The following is a 15,736-nucleotide window of genomic DNA, read 5'->3' as shown; positions in this document are numbered from 1 at the left end:
CCTCATCAGTACCTTTCTTTTCCATCCATATTTTGCACAATCACTGCCAAATAAATCGCCAGGAACTACTGGACTTTTACTCAAATTTCATCCTTCCTGTCTTGACAATATCTGTTCCTTTCTCTAACAGCTGATGCTGATGAGAACCCAAATTCATTCTAATTATCTGTACCTTGATTTCTCTCCCAAATCTGCATGGATATGTCTCTTAAGGAAAAACTTTTAGCTCAGCTTCATTCCTGTAATATTATTTGGCCCCCTTTGTTGCAAACCTCCTGTCATCTAGCAAACCCTATTCACAGTTGAAATGAACAGCAAATAAAAGGAAACAAAGAAGTCAGCACAGTGCTGCACAGACGTGGAGCTAGCATGCACAGAGATGGATGAAAAGCCACTGAGCCCCAAGAGTGCTGATGGAGCTGCCCTGCAGCTGTTCTGCTTGATCACTGCTGTACAGACAATTATAAATGTAAAAACTTAGCTGTGATAATGGCAGCAGGAACTGGTACTATCTAGGCCTTTATAAAATGTCCATGAATGTGAACATGCTTGGATATTTATCTTTTTTAATCCAGGGGTGATTATGAAGTTGCCACATCCTTCATGTGAATCAAGTCTGAGGTCAATGCTATAGCACATATGGCCTGTCACCAAAAATAGTGGGGGATGAAGTCTACTCATGATATTTATTTTGTGAGGTGTGTAGGAAATATATAATTTCCTTATGCATATTAATTTCTAGGCCTCAGATTTTCATGACTTTTTTCTAGAAAGGTACATTTTTAATCACTGTAATACTCTCTCCTTAATCTTTCAAGTGTTGTCACATCAATGGGGAATATATCTTACAAGTGGAGATCTTAAGACAATACCAGCGCCTTCCAAGGGGTATGCAGAATGCTAGTTGTGGTACAAGTGTGAAATTAGGTGACCCCATTTCCACTGAGCATCCCAGTCACCAGGCTACACTTTCTTGCTGGGCTTAGGCTGCACAGACATCAGCATTTCATCAGAGAGCAGTAGTATGGTTTTTAGTGAACTCATCCCTCTCTCCTCTACCACATTTGCAGTTGATTCAGATGCACAGTGATTCACACTACAGATGTACTGTTGGGTTGCATGCAAGAGTACTTTTGGAGGAAACCAAACCAGAAACTCTGCTGCAGGGTCACATGGAACATATCTCAAACCATAGCATAAACATAACTATTCAAAAATGTAGTATTCCTTATGACAGTATGGTAACATTCATTCCAAAGAATCGGACTAAATCTAGCCTGACGCTAAATCCTGGAAGTATTTATAACATAGACTTGGATATTTCAGCACCAACTGCTGCTATCCTCTGATCCAGTCTGACAGCTACAAGGTAATGTGGAGGCATCCATTCAAGGATAACATGCAAAGGCTTCACAATTCCCAATACATTGCAGAAAAAGATGCACAGTAGCTTGGGTATGAAGGGAAGTTCTAGTGAAATGATAAAAAAGGTACACAGATCTCTTTCACATCTGGTTTTGGAAAGCAAGAGAGCATATAGATATCAGTAGACAATAAAAGACCCATTATGCTGAAATGTTATATACAGTTATATAAAAAGAAGGATTCTTTTGGCCTGAGATTAGCATGAATAAAGCTATCAAAGAGAGCTGGAAAGAGGAAAAAAAAACAGAAAAAAAAAGAACTTAGAGCAGAATAAACTAGTTGTTTTTTCTGCAGCATTACTTCCAAAGCAGCAATGCTATATGGGCACCCCACAGAGCATAGAGATGAATGCAAAGAAGGGATTAATCCTGTGGTAAATTCACAGGATTAGAGTTCTAACTTTGGGGACTGTTTCAGAGTGTGAAGAACACAAGAAAAAAGGTCTCGATTCCATTACTTCTCACATTGGTTTTAATGCAATTCTCAAAGCTTCCTGAGGGCTATCTATTGGCTCTGTGGACTACATGGACAACATTGCTCAGCAGGTAGGAAGAGGAAGGATCAGCTCCAGAGAACCTGTGCTGGGAAAAGTTAAAAACATTTTCAGGATTTTTATGGGCACATAAATCCCACTGGCACTTTTAAATATTCTTCTCCCAAAGCAAAAGAAGTCTAAATGAAGCTGCAACCAGCCAATATTGTTAGAAGAAAAGATGCAGGTCTTGTAGTGAAAGTCTCTCTCAACTGCAGCTCAAGCTAACACTGTTAGCATGTGCCACTGTCCACTGGAGCAAAAAATATGCAAAGGGTATCTCTGAAACACAGATCCTGTTTGCATAAATAATCAGTACACAACAGTGGTACATACACAAACAGTAATGAGTTGAAGAGATACACTCAAGATTATAGACTCAAGTAGCAGCTGAGGGCATGAATAACTATCCTTGTATTAACCAAGGGCTTCAGAGTCATTTCAAGATGTATTATTACATGAGAGACCTATATCAAATTTAGTAGGCATGCACTGTGCTGCGGTAGCATAAGGAACTTTACTCAATGTGCTCCCAGTGTGAATGTGCACCTTCAGCAGAGCTACTGGAGATGATATACAAATCCTTACACATCTTGCTTCTCTATGGAGGAGATCATGTAACCCCTATAATTTAATTTCACAACTTAGAACATATTCACTGATTTAATCTGACTCTAACCCAACATTATTTAATTATTGCCATTGCTATGGAAATTCTGAAAGCAATCGAGCAGCTGTCTGTGCTTAAACAAGATTGTCCATGAAAGTGAGATCAGTGGATATGTTCTTACCTTCTTTAAGGCCTAAGCTTGATACAGAAATAAAAGTGCAGAGGTTCTGCCAGACAGACTGCTCACACCATGCCCTGCAAGCTGTGCCTGTGGCCTGACATGACCCGATAAGCCGTGGTAACTACTGCCTGCATGACAAAACAGCATTCTCTAATATGACATAACCTTAGTTAGGGGTCCAGATGCTCTTATTTGGCCTGCCTTGACAAGCTTGTTCTGGGTGTGAGCACAGGCACACCTTCAGCACAGCAACATGGGTGAACACTGAGTGTCTAGGGAGCTGCCTGGGGGTGACAAAGGCCATCCCACCACCCCATGAGGAACCAGGGCAGCTCTGCCACTGGGAACCACCCTAGGGACAGGGATGGCCACTGAGCAGTCTGAAATGGAGTATGTTCCTAAGCCATGGCACACTTTGTCAACACTAACCACTCACTGCATTTTCCCCAAAGAGCCAGCCACCTCTATGCAGCACACAGAGCTGTCTCCAGCTGGCAAAGATATTTGTCAGCCATGGTTTTGGAGCCTTTCTATGTTCTTTAACAACAACGACAAAACACCAGGCTGGTGACAGAGCATAGTGGGTAGAAACGGATCCAATCAAAGCAAAAAACCCTCTCAGCCATGCATATTCTCCCATGGACAATAAATGTCTTTGGTTTTGTAGGTGCAGGAGGATTGGCTATGCTGCTGAGGGACCCATCGGGACCATGCTCCTGTGAAAGTTCTGAAGCCAAGGAGGGTGCAGGGGTAAGTCTCCTCTCACCGTGGCCTTGTGGGAGGCACAGGGATCTGCACTGTCCATAATTCTCGATGGACCCCACACTCAGTGGGGTGCATCCTATCTTCAGCTGCAAGGATGTTGTCATGCTGGGCGTAGTTTTCCACAGTAGACCCCATTGGTGTAAACTGTATTCTCTTGGCTTCCACAGGGCCTCTTTTGAAACAGCTACAAGTCCGGTGCCACAGTTAGGATTAGGACGATTTTCAACAAAAGTGAATCTTTCTAAAAGTTTGGTTAAATAATCCTGGCAGCTCATGGAAGATGGTGTCAAACCAATGCTCTGTCCTTCCTCAATGTCAGTCAGTCTCCCACACATCTTCCCTTGCACATTCTATTCTCTTCTTCTCAGGGTCCCCTGCAAATACTGCTGCCCCACCTCCTTTCATCTGCTGGGCAGCTTCCTATGAGCAGCTTGTCAGCATAAGGAGGGCAAGTGCCTGAGAAGCTTTGCCAAGCGTTTTTCCTGGTGGCCTGGTGTAGTGGGGTGGCACATGGAAAAGCTGTTTTGCTGGAAAAGCCATGACAGGAATACTCCTTTTTTTTGTCGTTCTCACTGTGGTCGTGTGCAGCCATGTGTTTCCAACAGCAGCAAATGAAATTGTCAGTAAGATAAAGAGTGGAAAGGCAGTGAATGGGCAAGTGAACTCCTGCAGGGCCAAGATATTCATCTTCATGGTGGCCGACATTGCTGAAGAAGTTTTTGCCTAAAGACAAAAAAAACCATGTTAAAAACTAGAGGTGTCTACAAAAATTTTACTCTAGACATTTCTAAAGATGCAAACTTGAGTATACATAGGCCGTATTAACACTTAAATTTATTTTACTCTTTCACACTTTTAAAAATTAAATTAAACAGCAATCTAGGCTCTTAAATAGGTTCATATGAGACTGATGAAGCATATTTCATACATCTGCTACAAAAGTAGATTTGACTGGAATTTTTTAATTACAGTTAGTTAAATTTCTTTAGAGAAGCATTTAAAGATAAAATGCAGTAAATTTGTGTCTTCTTCTGGTCTGTGAGTGAAAACTAGTGTGAGAAGCTCATATCAGCTACCTGTAAGATCTTAAAGGCCATGGTGAATAATCAGCTCAAGCCAGCATCTGCATAACTTTTTTTTGAATGAGGAAAATGTAAACACAAAACACATTTTGATTTTTCTTACAAGACTTACTTCTTTCTTTTACTAGCTAAAAAAAATCATTTTCTCAAAATCCAGATTTCCTACGGGCTCTTTTTTTATTTTCTGCAGTGCTAATGTTTAAAAAATACCAAAACAAAACAGATCTACTAACAAATACAAGTCTGACTACATGTACCACGTTCTAAATTAACGATTTAGAATGGATGGCATAACACAGAATTTCACACTCCTGGGTATCAGGACCAAATTTAAGGTTAAATCTATATAAAGCAGCAAGTCAATTCATCCTCAGAGACACCAATCAATAGTAAACTACTTTTCATTAGGGAAATAATTTTTGACACAAGCAATAAAAGTACAGTCTAAATTGATAGTGCATATAAGTCAAAATGAAACCCCTTCATGTTATAGTTAAATTATATAAATAGATATTTAAATTATTCTGGTTGGAGCTGGAGCATGGACGTGCACAGGCATTCCCAGACATTGTGCCCTGGTTGCTATCAGTGCTCTGCTCAGTGTAGCTGCTTCGTGGCAGCTCTAAAGTCACAAGCAGCACCTCTCGGGCTGCTGGGAAAGCTCTCAGCTGAAGTTTAATCAGCCCATAACATTCTGTAGCTCAAGTTAAGGTCATACTTAAGGAAGAAGGGGAAAATGTTCGATGACTCTGGAATGCAATTTGTTTTAATAGCACAGTACCTCGAATGCTTGGGAGTGTAACATCACACAGAACAAAATCTGACTTAGCATTGTTTCCTCCTTGGCTTTGAAAAAGAGGTGTCATTTTTTCAACAAAGACCCCCTGCTGAAGGAAGAGGTTTAATGACATAATTTTGCAAAAGGGAGGCTGACTCAGTGTTGCTGCTAATGTAGCGTGAGCAGAATCAGCAAAATGCCAGCAAGGGAAAGTCAATAAAGTCCAGAAGAGTATCCTTACCCACATGGAAAAAGGATTAATTTAGTAATTGAAAATAACAAAGAGCTAAAATTTTCCTGTATTAAGTGCTAACAATTTGTGGAAGGGACAATCCTGTGTTTGAGGCAAAGATTATATGGAGCAGTTGGTTATAAACTCTTTGTTTGCTGAGAGAGATATCCAAAATGATTGTCCTTTCTATTGTTAAAATGTCAAATGGGCAATGCTATTTGCATATAAGAGAATTATCAGTTCTAGATCCACTCCAAAAATAATCTATGCACACCTAGTTGCAGTATTGTTTCAATAATATTTTCAATGAATAGAAACAAGAAAGTGAAATCTTCATATCTGTGTTATTTTCAACAAACAACTTACTCCAAGGGGAAGCCTGGGCCATCATAAATTTCCCTTCCCTTTAATGAACTATTAAAAAAGACACAACAAGCTACACTTAGGTCCTGACTGTGCTATTGACTGTATGGTTGAAGTAAATGGTAATTAGTGTAGCTTTCAATTAAGTGTAGAAATTTTTTACGTCAAATAGATAATGATATTCATAGCCAGTGAAGACAGGAAATGGATCAGTAAACAAGTGCTACACTTGGAATACTCTCCCTCACCAGAGGGGGAATTTGTAGTCCTCCCTAAGAGCCAGTCCATGTAACATGCTCTGAACAAGCCAAATTAGACCTATTGTTGAACAAGACAAAGTTTGTGAGTAATCTTGGAGGGGTTTTTTATGTTTCTTCCTACATTTCTAAATAGCAAAATGCTGCCTCTTCATTATTGCATTGTTGCATCCTGTTATGCCTGCAGCTCTGTTTAGAGTGCAGGTTCAGAATACAGTGTACTTTATTACTGAGCCATTCTTGCAGCTTTTGCTTGAAGATGTACGTGTGTGGGAGTAGCATAAACTGCAGCTGGTTGTCTTTATATATCCACCATTATTGCTGCTGACTGGCAAGAAGGAAGAATATGTACATGAACAACATTTAGTTTTTCTGTAATACTGCTGTACAGGAGACTGAGAGGTTATCTTGGTGGACAACTTCTAATTTCAACAAAACCTTTAGGACCATGAAGAACATCAGCAGTAGGCTGAATTTGTCTTTCATTGCTAATATTTTGGTGTTATACTTATCAGAAGTATAGAACATTAATTTTCTTTTTCATTGGTGTTATAAAATATTATATCACCAAAGAACCTAAGTAAGTCCAGAAATTTATGGGAAAAATCATTAATTTCACAGTGCAGCTGCTTTAAAACAAACAAACAAAAAAACAATTCAAGCAGTTCTAGGATATGCCCCTTCCCCTCATCCTCCCTCTTGTCCTGCTGCCATAAATATGTTGTGGATGAAGACTTTCCATGTAACCCAAAATGGCAGAGGCTTTGATATTTTCAGCATTCTGTATCAGCTTATAATGGAAATGCTTTTTCTGCATAGTACAAGTATATGAAGATTGAGAGGCCAGACAGTAAAAATCCCTGTCATCTGGGATGATTGGGATCTTTCAATGTGTAAGCCTTCTTCCTGACTCTTCAGGCAGTTTTGGATATGTCTCGCTGCTATGCCACCGTGATCAGATACTTCTGAAATTCACTCACAATATGCAGCAAAACACGGAGGCAAGGTACCAGCCAACTTCAAAGAGGAAAATAGTTTATTTTCTGCAACTAATGCCTTCCCCAGCTGGCTCCTGCCTGCTCTCATCCCTGCCTTCCCAGGCTGCGCTCTCCATCCCTGGTCCTGTCCAAAGCTTACCTCATGCTGAAGTCAGCAGAGCTGAGCAGGGTGATGGAGAGGAGAACTCATCTGAGTTACTGAACCGCATGTTACAGCACACAGCTAAGAGTTCATTCACAGTTATTTCTGCTAATTGCTCTCAAGTGCATCTTTGTATCATCATGGAGACAGGCAACATTGCTTAGGGAAACCAGAGACTTATCAGTCATTCAAAGTGATCAAATCTTATGTTTGACCCCGGCTTTGTAGTTTTATTTTTGTGACTCTGCATGGAAACTGTCTAAGCTGAGTAACAACACTGTCAAGCTGTGGACCTGTGTAAAACATGCCCCCTTACCTCCATATCCAAAGATAAATAAGATTGCCTGCTCCAACAGTGAGTTAGACATTAAAATGCACATCAGTTTCGTAGTGCAGAGTGGTATTTAATCAGCAGACCTATTATCAGGCTATTATCAGGTTCTCATATCATCTTATTATAGCTCCATTTTGCCTGATTGCACTTCTGATGATCAGAAAACACAGTGAAGCTAAGACCTTAGCTTACTGCAGGCACAGCCAGTCCTTCAGCTGACCATAGGTTTGGTCACTGGGCCTGTTTCCTTTCTAATTCAAGAAAAGGACACATCTTTAGGAAGCTATGATACTTTTTTATTTGAGGTGAAAAAACATATTCTTAGTTATGAGACAAAAATTTCTTCATTGAACTATGATCTGCTTCTTTGAAATATTAACTTGTCTGGTTTTCTGTGAACCTTTAGGTAGTCTTGGTTTTCTCAGTCATTTCTAGTGTTGCCATCCACTATGCAGCAGACGACACACGACACATTCCAGTTGGAGGCATTTAACACCTTTGCAACAGCAGTAGAAGGAATAAGCATCCAGCTTTTCTCTTGCGAGGGCCTGGTAAAGTGTGTTGAGAAGGCAGTTTAACTGCTGAAGATTAGCACTTCAATGTGCAAAACTCAGAAGATTGAAAGATCGAGAATTTGCAGGACCATTCCCTAAGACTGTAGCAACATAAAGGTGAAAATATTAGGAGTATGGGAAGAGGGTCCTGATGTTCTGTGTAGTAGGGATTTCAGTCACTGGAGGCTGACAATTCCCCATGCAGGAGTAAAAGCAAAGGCAGAAGGATTTCTCTTCTTCATTATAGTCAGAGCGCATCTGTGGTAATGCTCCAGGAAAAAATGTCATGACAAAATATGCCTTTCTCTATTTAGTTCATGCTTGGAACAGAAGTAACTACTGCACTGGCTTTGCCTAGCAATTAGATGTACAGAATTTAAGAAAACTGACCTGTTTTGGAGGCTGCTACTTGTGAGCTGAAAAGGCTAGGAGCATTGCGATATGAGCAGTAAAGTTTAAATGTTATTGTTTCTAATAATTATAGAAGTTGCTTAGTGTAGTATTAGTCATCAGCTTTTGATTGTATTTTTCCTTTCCTGGTTAAAGTTTTAAGTAATGTCCTTTTCTGCTCATCACATTTTCTTGTCCCAGACACTAATAGTTCCTCAAATTCCATTAACATTTCTTTCAAAATCCACCTTGTCTCTCTCCACATATTCATTTGAAGAGCATTTTTTGCTATTACTACAATCTATTCTAATCAGGCTTCCTTTCCAATTTCTACTTTCTACTGAAATCCACACAGGAGTTACAAAACATATTTTTCACTCTTTCTCTAACATACTTTTCACTCTTTCTCTCTCACTAGATTTCTTCACAAGATCTACACAGGCCTATTGAAAGCATCTGATTACATTATCTTCCTATTTTTTCTCTGGTGCAAGTCTCAGGTTCCCACCCCACTTATTTTCTGCTAATGCTCAATTTCTGCTAATTGTTCCTCTTGTTTGCTGTCACTTTTACTTTAGTCTGCTCTCCTGTATCTCCCACAGTTGCTTATCTCTCTTATCAGACTCTTTTTCCTGGGGTGACTCCGGCCCCAGTTTTTCCTGCAGGGGCAGGAGAGGTCTCTGCACATCAGCACCCATTATTGCCTGCATTTTGATAACATCATGGGCCAGATAAGAAATCACTATGTTGAATGAGATAAACTTACTGAAGGAAAGCCTGTCTCAAATCCAGGTCTCAGTAAACATTTTGGAACCCTATAAGAGCTATGGCATAAAAAAACTTCCAGCTCCTTCTTCCATCACAGTTTTGATCACTAACGGCAACAAATTATTTGTGTTATCTTTGCTTGAACTACTGGAATTCATAGTTATATTTATAACTCAGTTTTTGCAAATACTACAAAGTTGAATAATCAGTGAAATAACACTATGTATGAGTGTTTATGTGTAGATACTTAAACATTTCTGGACTGTACATTTTGTGAATTGCCTACACAAACAATTTGACCGACTCTACAGTACTTTCTTTTAACTATAGAGCCTAGTGTTTTTAAGCTGCTGCAGGACAACACTGCTTTATTCTCTGCAGACAACTTTATTCTTTGTCTTGTTGTTTTTATTGTTCCACTGGTAGTGAATAAAAGGCTGCATCTGTTCCTCAGGAAGGACTTAATCCAAAGCTTATTGAATGCATTGGAAGAGTCTCCACTGGGCTTTGGATCAAGCTCTTTAGTTCACAAACAAATGCTTTTTGTGAGAATATGCTATTCAAGTATTGTATAGAAGAGTTACAGAGGTTCCCTATTTCTAAAATAATGACTGCTCTTTAAATCTTTTTTGCTATGCCCGCTCTATCACAGGAACAATATGCAACTGTACATAATTGTTGCAGTACTGTAGTCCATGTTTATCATGCCCCACCAGTTAATATAAGTGTAGAATATGTAATGCTGTGGTAACAAGTACTGCTATATTGATATGGCTCTTCCTATGGAGACAGTAATTTGAAAAATATATAGAGATTCACTTACTGGCCTGAGGATGATCTGGCTCAATCAAACAAGCTGGACATGGCAAAACATCTTTGAGGATTGCCTTGTATTGGTGTTATTGATGAAGCTGAGTAGAAAGAGGGGTTTGTAGAATAAAAGAGAGATATTACTGAATGGAATTTTTTTCTACCCTTAGGAAAAGGAGCAGACTGAAAAGAGTCACAAAGGGGAAGTCACAATAGGGGAAAGAAACAGGGGCTATTGTGGACACGGGTACAATCAGACAAAGATAAGGCAGGAGGAATCAAAGCAGAAATACTAGCTGAAATAAGACTGTAAAGAACTTTCAATGAAACTTTACAGCTCCAGATTTGCAATGACTGTATTTTCGGCAAGGAGGGAAGATCCATGAGTTGGTTATGCAGTGGAATTCCTGAAAGCTGCAATAAAATAGATTTTTTTCCTTACAATACTACAGGTACTGAATGCTTATTTGGTTTCTTGTGAAGGGAAACTAACAATTCCCGTGCATTGAAGAGAACATGATGCCAGAGAAACTTGCCTGTTTTTTCAACTGCAGATTAGAGTAACCTTTTCACGTGGGTGTAGATGACAGAAACGGTTACTGCTGGGTATTACTACGGTGACAGAGCTGCTTGCAGTAAAACACACTATACTGTGTGGTAAGTGCTTGCAGGGTTGCACACATAGTTTGTACGCTGTTGGTGACTCAGACAGTTTATGGAGCCAATACTAAAACATTACTCACTCAAGGAGTCACATTTAAGCCAATGAGATTACTCATGTAGTGAGTGCCTGATAGAGATCTTGCCAAGCTATTCCACCACATAATAGATGGGTGTAAATGAGCCTGTAAGTCAGGTGAATAACGTCAGAAAGGAATTTTTAAGTTCATTCTATGTATGAACTTTTTCTATTTGAACTCCTTAACCACAGCTGAGGGCCTATTACGTTTTGCCAGCTCCCACTAACCGGCAGTCCCTATCCTAAAACTCATCAACTCATACAGACAAATAAGGGAAAGGGACTTGCCTTCAGTCACATCACAAGTCAACAGCAATGATAGGAATAGAACGGGGATCTCCAGTCAATTCTGTACCAGCAGCTCCCTGCCTCTGTAATTCACAACATTTAATCCCTGAACTGAATATAAAGCATTTATGAATGTGACCCCTAAATTTCCTACAGCTCTTCTGCTGTCTGGTGGATCTCTGCATTCATTAGCTTTATAAATGCACAGAGAACACACTGAAGTACCATTTTCATCTCACACACATCATTACAAACTGGTGAATTCCCTCATCCAGCTCATCCCCATGTTTTTCTGCAGTCAGAGAAATAACCAGAACCACAAGAAAAGGAAAATTAATATAATCACAACATTTCTGACAGCCAGTCTGAGACACTTAAAAATCTGCATCCCAAGCAAAACTCATTTTTCATATTCAGTAGAATTCAGTGTGGAGGCTACCATATCAAGCATCACCTTTCACGACTGCCTTTCGTTTAATAAATGTTATAAAAGTACCTGGCATATTCAGCATCATTACCACTGTATTTTCCTTCCTTTCTTTATTCTGCATTGCTCTCAGCACCTTTTAGAGTTCATAGAGAACATGAATAGTGTGCTGGGCTGTAAAGAGCAACCTGAAAAAATTTATAATAGGAAGAGGTAACCTCTTCAAATTATTCTCCATTTGAAGGTTCACTGCGTAACAACAAAAAATCTGCCTCACTGAAACCAGGCTCTCCAATACTGACAAGGTTCAAAAGCAGAGTAACTCCTCTGTCTCCTGAATAAAGGCAGAGCAGCAGAGACTGATACAGCTTCACGCTTTTCATTCCTTATTTTTCTCTCCTCTCCTCCAAACATCTTTGTCTTTAATTTCCTTCTCTTTATCTCCCCATCCTGAGCTGCCCTGTGTCTCTTCCCCTTTCTAACTCCAGGCACTCTTTGTTGGCAATGGTTCCATCCTCTTTCTGTCCATGGAAGAGCACACATCTGTACAGAGGCAGATTGCAAACTAGGTCAGTTTATATGGCAGAGATAAAAAGAGCAGGAATAAGAGCCTTTTTGTCTAATAACAAGGTCTCACACAAGCACGTGGCCCAGTTGTCAGAGATGTTGAGCATCTGCTGTTGCCACTGACTTCAGTGGCACTAGTCCTCGTGTCTACAGGCTGCAGAAGTAGAAAAGCATCCTCAGTTTTGCAGTCGCCTGCAAGCAGAAGTTCAGATACACAGTTGCAGCTCCTTGATGTTCTCCAAGATGCCACATTAATCTCAGGATCTGCTTTTGTCAGTTTTTCCAACATGTTCAGCACAGTCTTGGGATGTAAATTGGTCAGTCACTGGAGGAGGAATGAGGTGATACTGGGTATAACACCTTTTTAGTTCACAAGCACATAAAATAGGCCTGAAATAGAATGACAAGTGAGGAACTGTCATGTGAGTGTTAAAAATAACTATCTTTCTTGACAAATACTTGGTTAATGCAGCTATCTTTATTTTCTTCCTCCTTTCAGAGTTTTTAGGACAATACCAACTGATCTTGCAATTCATTATTTAGGTAAAGGTATTTTAACATTACAGTAAAAGTAAAGGAAGACTGCACTCTGGCAAAGATTAATTGCTCCTTTCCGCTACCTGCAGCTCTCTGTAATGCTGTAAAAAAATTTCAGAGCATTAACTGCATCAGTCTCATTTGTGATATTGCTTTACGTAATGGAAGAAAATCTGTGCTGCAGTCACACGCATCAGTCCAATCTTGTATGAGTCCAGAAAGCAGGAAAGGGGCAGAAGGTAATTGTTGGAACAAGAAGATAGAGGAAGAGGAGCTCTAAAATTCCCTGTTTGACACTGCAGCATCATTGGTTTCCACAGAGTTTCCTCCACAGTCCACTACTGCCAGTCTCCAAAACATGGGGCCCCTAGGAAGCATTATACTTGACAGTGCTTATTTTAATTATGATTCTGAGGCCTGGAGGGGACTTTTATGCATGGTTCTGAAGGTTTCCACAAGCAAAAATCACTATTTCCCTTCCTCCCTTCCAATAACTGCCTTATTCTATTTCTAGCAGCTGAAGTTCCTAAAAACCAAATAAAGGGCGGTCAGACCTGTGAAACATACAAAAAGGATGCAACCCCCATGCTCCTTTGCCTCTTTCTTCCATATCCCCATTTGGATGGCATGCCTACCCGTGGGAGTACAGACTCTAATGACTGCAGGGCAGGATCAGCAATGCACGTCCATGCACAGGTGCAGCTTTCCTTTGCTCCCTGCCTGTTCTCTGCAAATAGGCTGAATGAGGACGCATTGTGATTCCAGCACCTTATCCTGGAAGGACAGAGGCTAGGAGTCCTGTCTCTGGGCAGATAACTGCATTGCAGACATTCCTGGGGACATTCCTAGATGGTGCAGCTGAAACACCCCTGTTCAGAGCTGATCTCTCTTCCTCCTTCCTGTGCCCCATGCTAGTGGCAAGTAAAAAATGTTCATTAAAAAGCCCATCTTTTGTCCAGAGAATTTACAGCAAAGTCTGAGAAAGAGAAAACAGATGGTTGCCAGTAGGGAGAATGACAGACAGTTCCCTGGTCAAAGACCTTGATGGGGTTTTGTCTGTACCATACTCTTGCATGTTTTTAGACACATACATTTGCAAAGAGGGTTGTGGCCAGGTGTAGTTGATTATTAGGACAGCTTCTTACTTACAATTATAGCACCAGCTTACATGTCTGCCCTTACATGTGTATGGCTCAGTTTCCTTATTCCATTACCTTTTATTACAAATAATTTTCATTATCACACAGTGTTCAGGTAGCAACCATGCCTCTGTATGAGCATCTATGTCCTTGAGTTCTCAACAGAGAATGCAACAGGTGAATTGTGTGGAAAATGTGACACTAAACTTCAATACAGACTGAAGAGCTAGAGGTTTGCAAACCTCATGCCTGTACTGTCCAAATACAGAGATGCTAATTGGGTTACAACTAAAGGACACTTACTGCAATCTACCTGAGAAGAGTCAACATTGCTGCTGTAAAGTCCTGCCTTAAACAAACCTTTTGGAGGTCTCTGAAAAGGTCAACAAAAACGTGGATAAGGGTGATCTAATTTCCATATCAGACTGGGTGTCTAAAATGCTCTTGACAAAGGCTTTTAAGGAGACTAAGCAGAGAAAACAACAGGAGGGAAAGCCCTGGTATAGTTGGTAATTGCTTAGAAGATAAAATTCAAAGTGCACGAATAAATCACCAGTTCTCACAATGGAGGGAGGTGCTGGATGGTGTAGAGTTCTGCAAGAGTCATGTTGCAATGTGTGCTGTTCAATGTACTCATGCCTTCCCTGGGAATGGAGTCAAATGGCAAAGTTCATCAAAATGAATTTATTTGGCAGTAATAAGAGGAAAGATTGTGAAGAATTATACCTGGACATTAAGAGACTGACTGTTCAATATCAGAAATCCAATACAGGTGAATGTAAAATAACACACATGGACAAACAGTCATTAAAAATGGTGGGCTCTGAGCTGGCATGAGTAAAGTCTCAGGGTTAAGACAGGCCATAGAAACATCACCTCCTGTGCTCAAAAGATCCTCATAAAGTATTATCGAGATAAAACATCATTGTGCCACAGTATGAATCCGTGCTTTGATCACATCTTAAATCCTGTGTATTTCTTCAACTCAAATTTAGATCTCTTAGATCAGGGTCATGCTCAGGAGTGCATCAAGGACGCTAAGAGGTACAGAACAGTCTGTGGACAAAGGTCCCCGTGAGAGCAACCTACAGCTCTTCAGCCAGGAATTGTAATGATGTACAGAGATTACTGTGGAGATCTACAAACCCATGAGCAGTTCTAAGAGAGGGTTAATTGTTCCCATCTCCAGCTTAAAGAAAAGGTTAGTTGTTCCTCGTCTCCAGCACAGGAGCTGAGGGGATAATTAAGCTGGTATTGAAACCATCTTAAAATAAAAACTAAAAGGCAGAGCTTCTTCACAGGAAGAATAGCAGATCAATGGGAATCCTTGCAAGCATATTTGGGATTCAGGCAACATTGAAGAAGTCCGGGACAGCAGTACTACCTATTTAAAACAAAACAAAACAAAACAAAACAACCACAAAAAAACCCCCAAAAACAACAACAAAAAACCAACAACAAAAACAACAACAAAAAAAACCAACAACAACAACAACAAAAAAAAAACCAACAAAAACCAAACCACACCAATAAAGAAAATCAAACCAAAACCAAGCAAAAAGCAAACAGCCCGAACCCCGCGGCTTGGAAACCCCCGGAGCTGGCGGCGGAGTGAAGCTCCCGCCCTGTGCACTCCCCGGAGGCGAGCCGCGGGGCCGCGTTCCTTTCCTTCTCGACGGGGCTCGGCCCCCCCAGTCCCGGCTCCCTCCCCTCCCGCCCGCCGCGGGCATCGTAACAGGAGAGGCTCGCAGGAGGAGGGTAACCCGAGCGCGACAGGGCGGGGGCCGCGGGGGCGGCCGCGGAGCCGCCGCACGGAGC

The sequence above is a fragment of the Geospiza fortis genome, unplaced genomic scaffold, assembly GCF_000277835.1.
Source record: "Geospiza fortis unplaced genomic scaffold, GeoFor_1.0 scaffold203, whole genome shotgun sequence".
NCBI lineage: Eukaryota > Metazoa > Chordata > Aves > Passeriformes > Thraupidae > Geospiza > Geospiza fortis.
Note: the sequence above shows the minus strand (reverse complement) of the source record.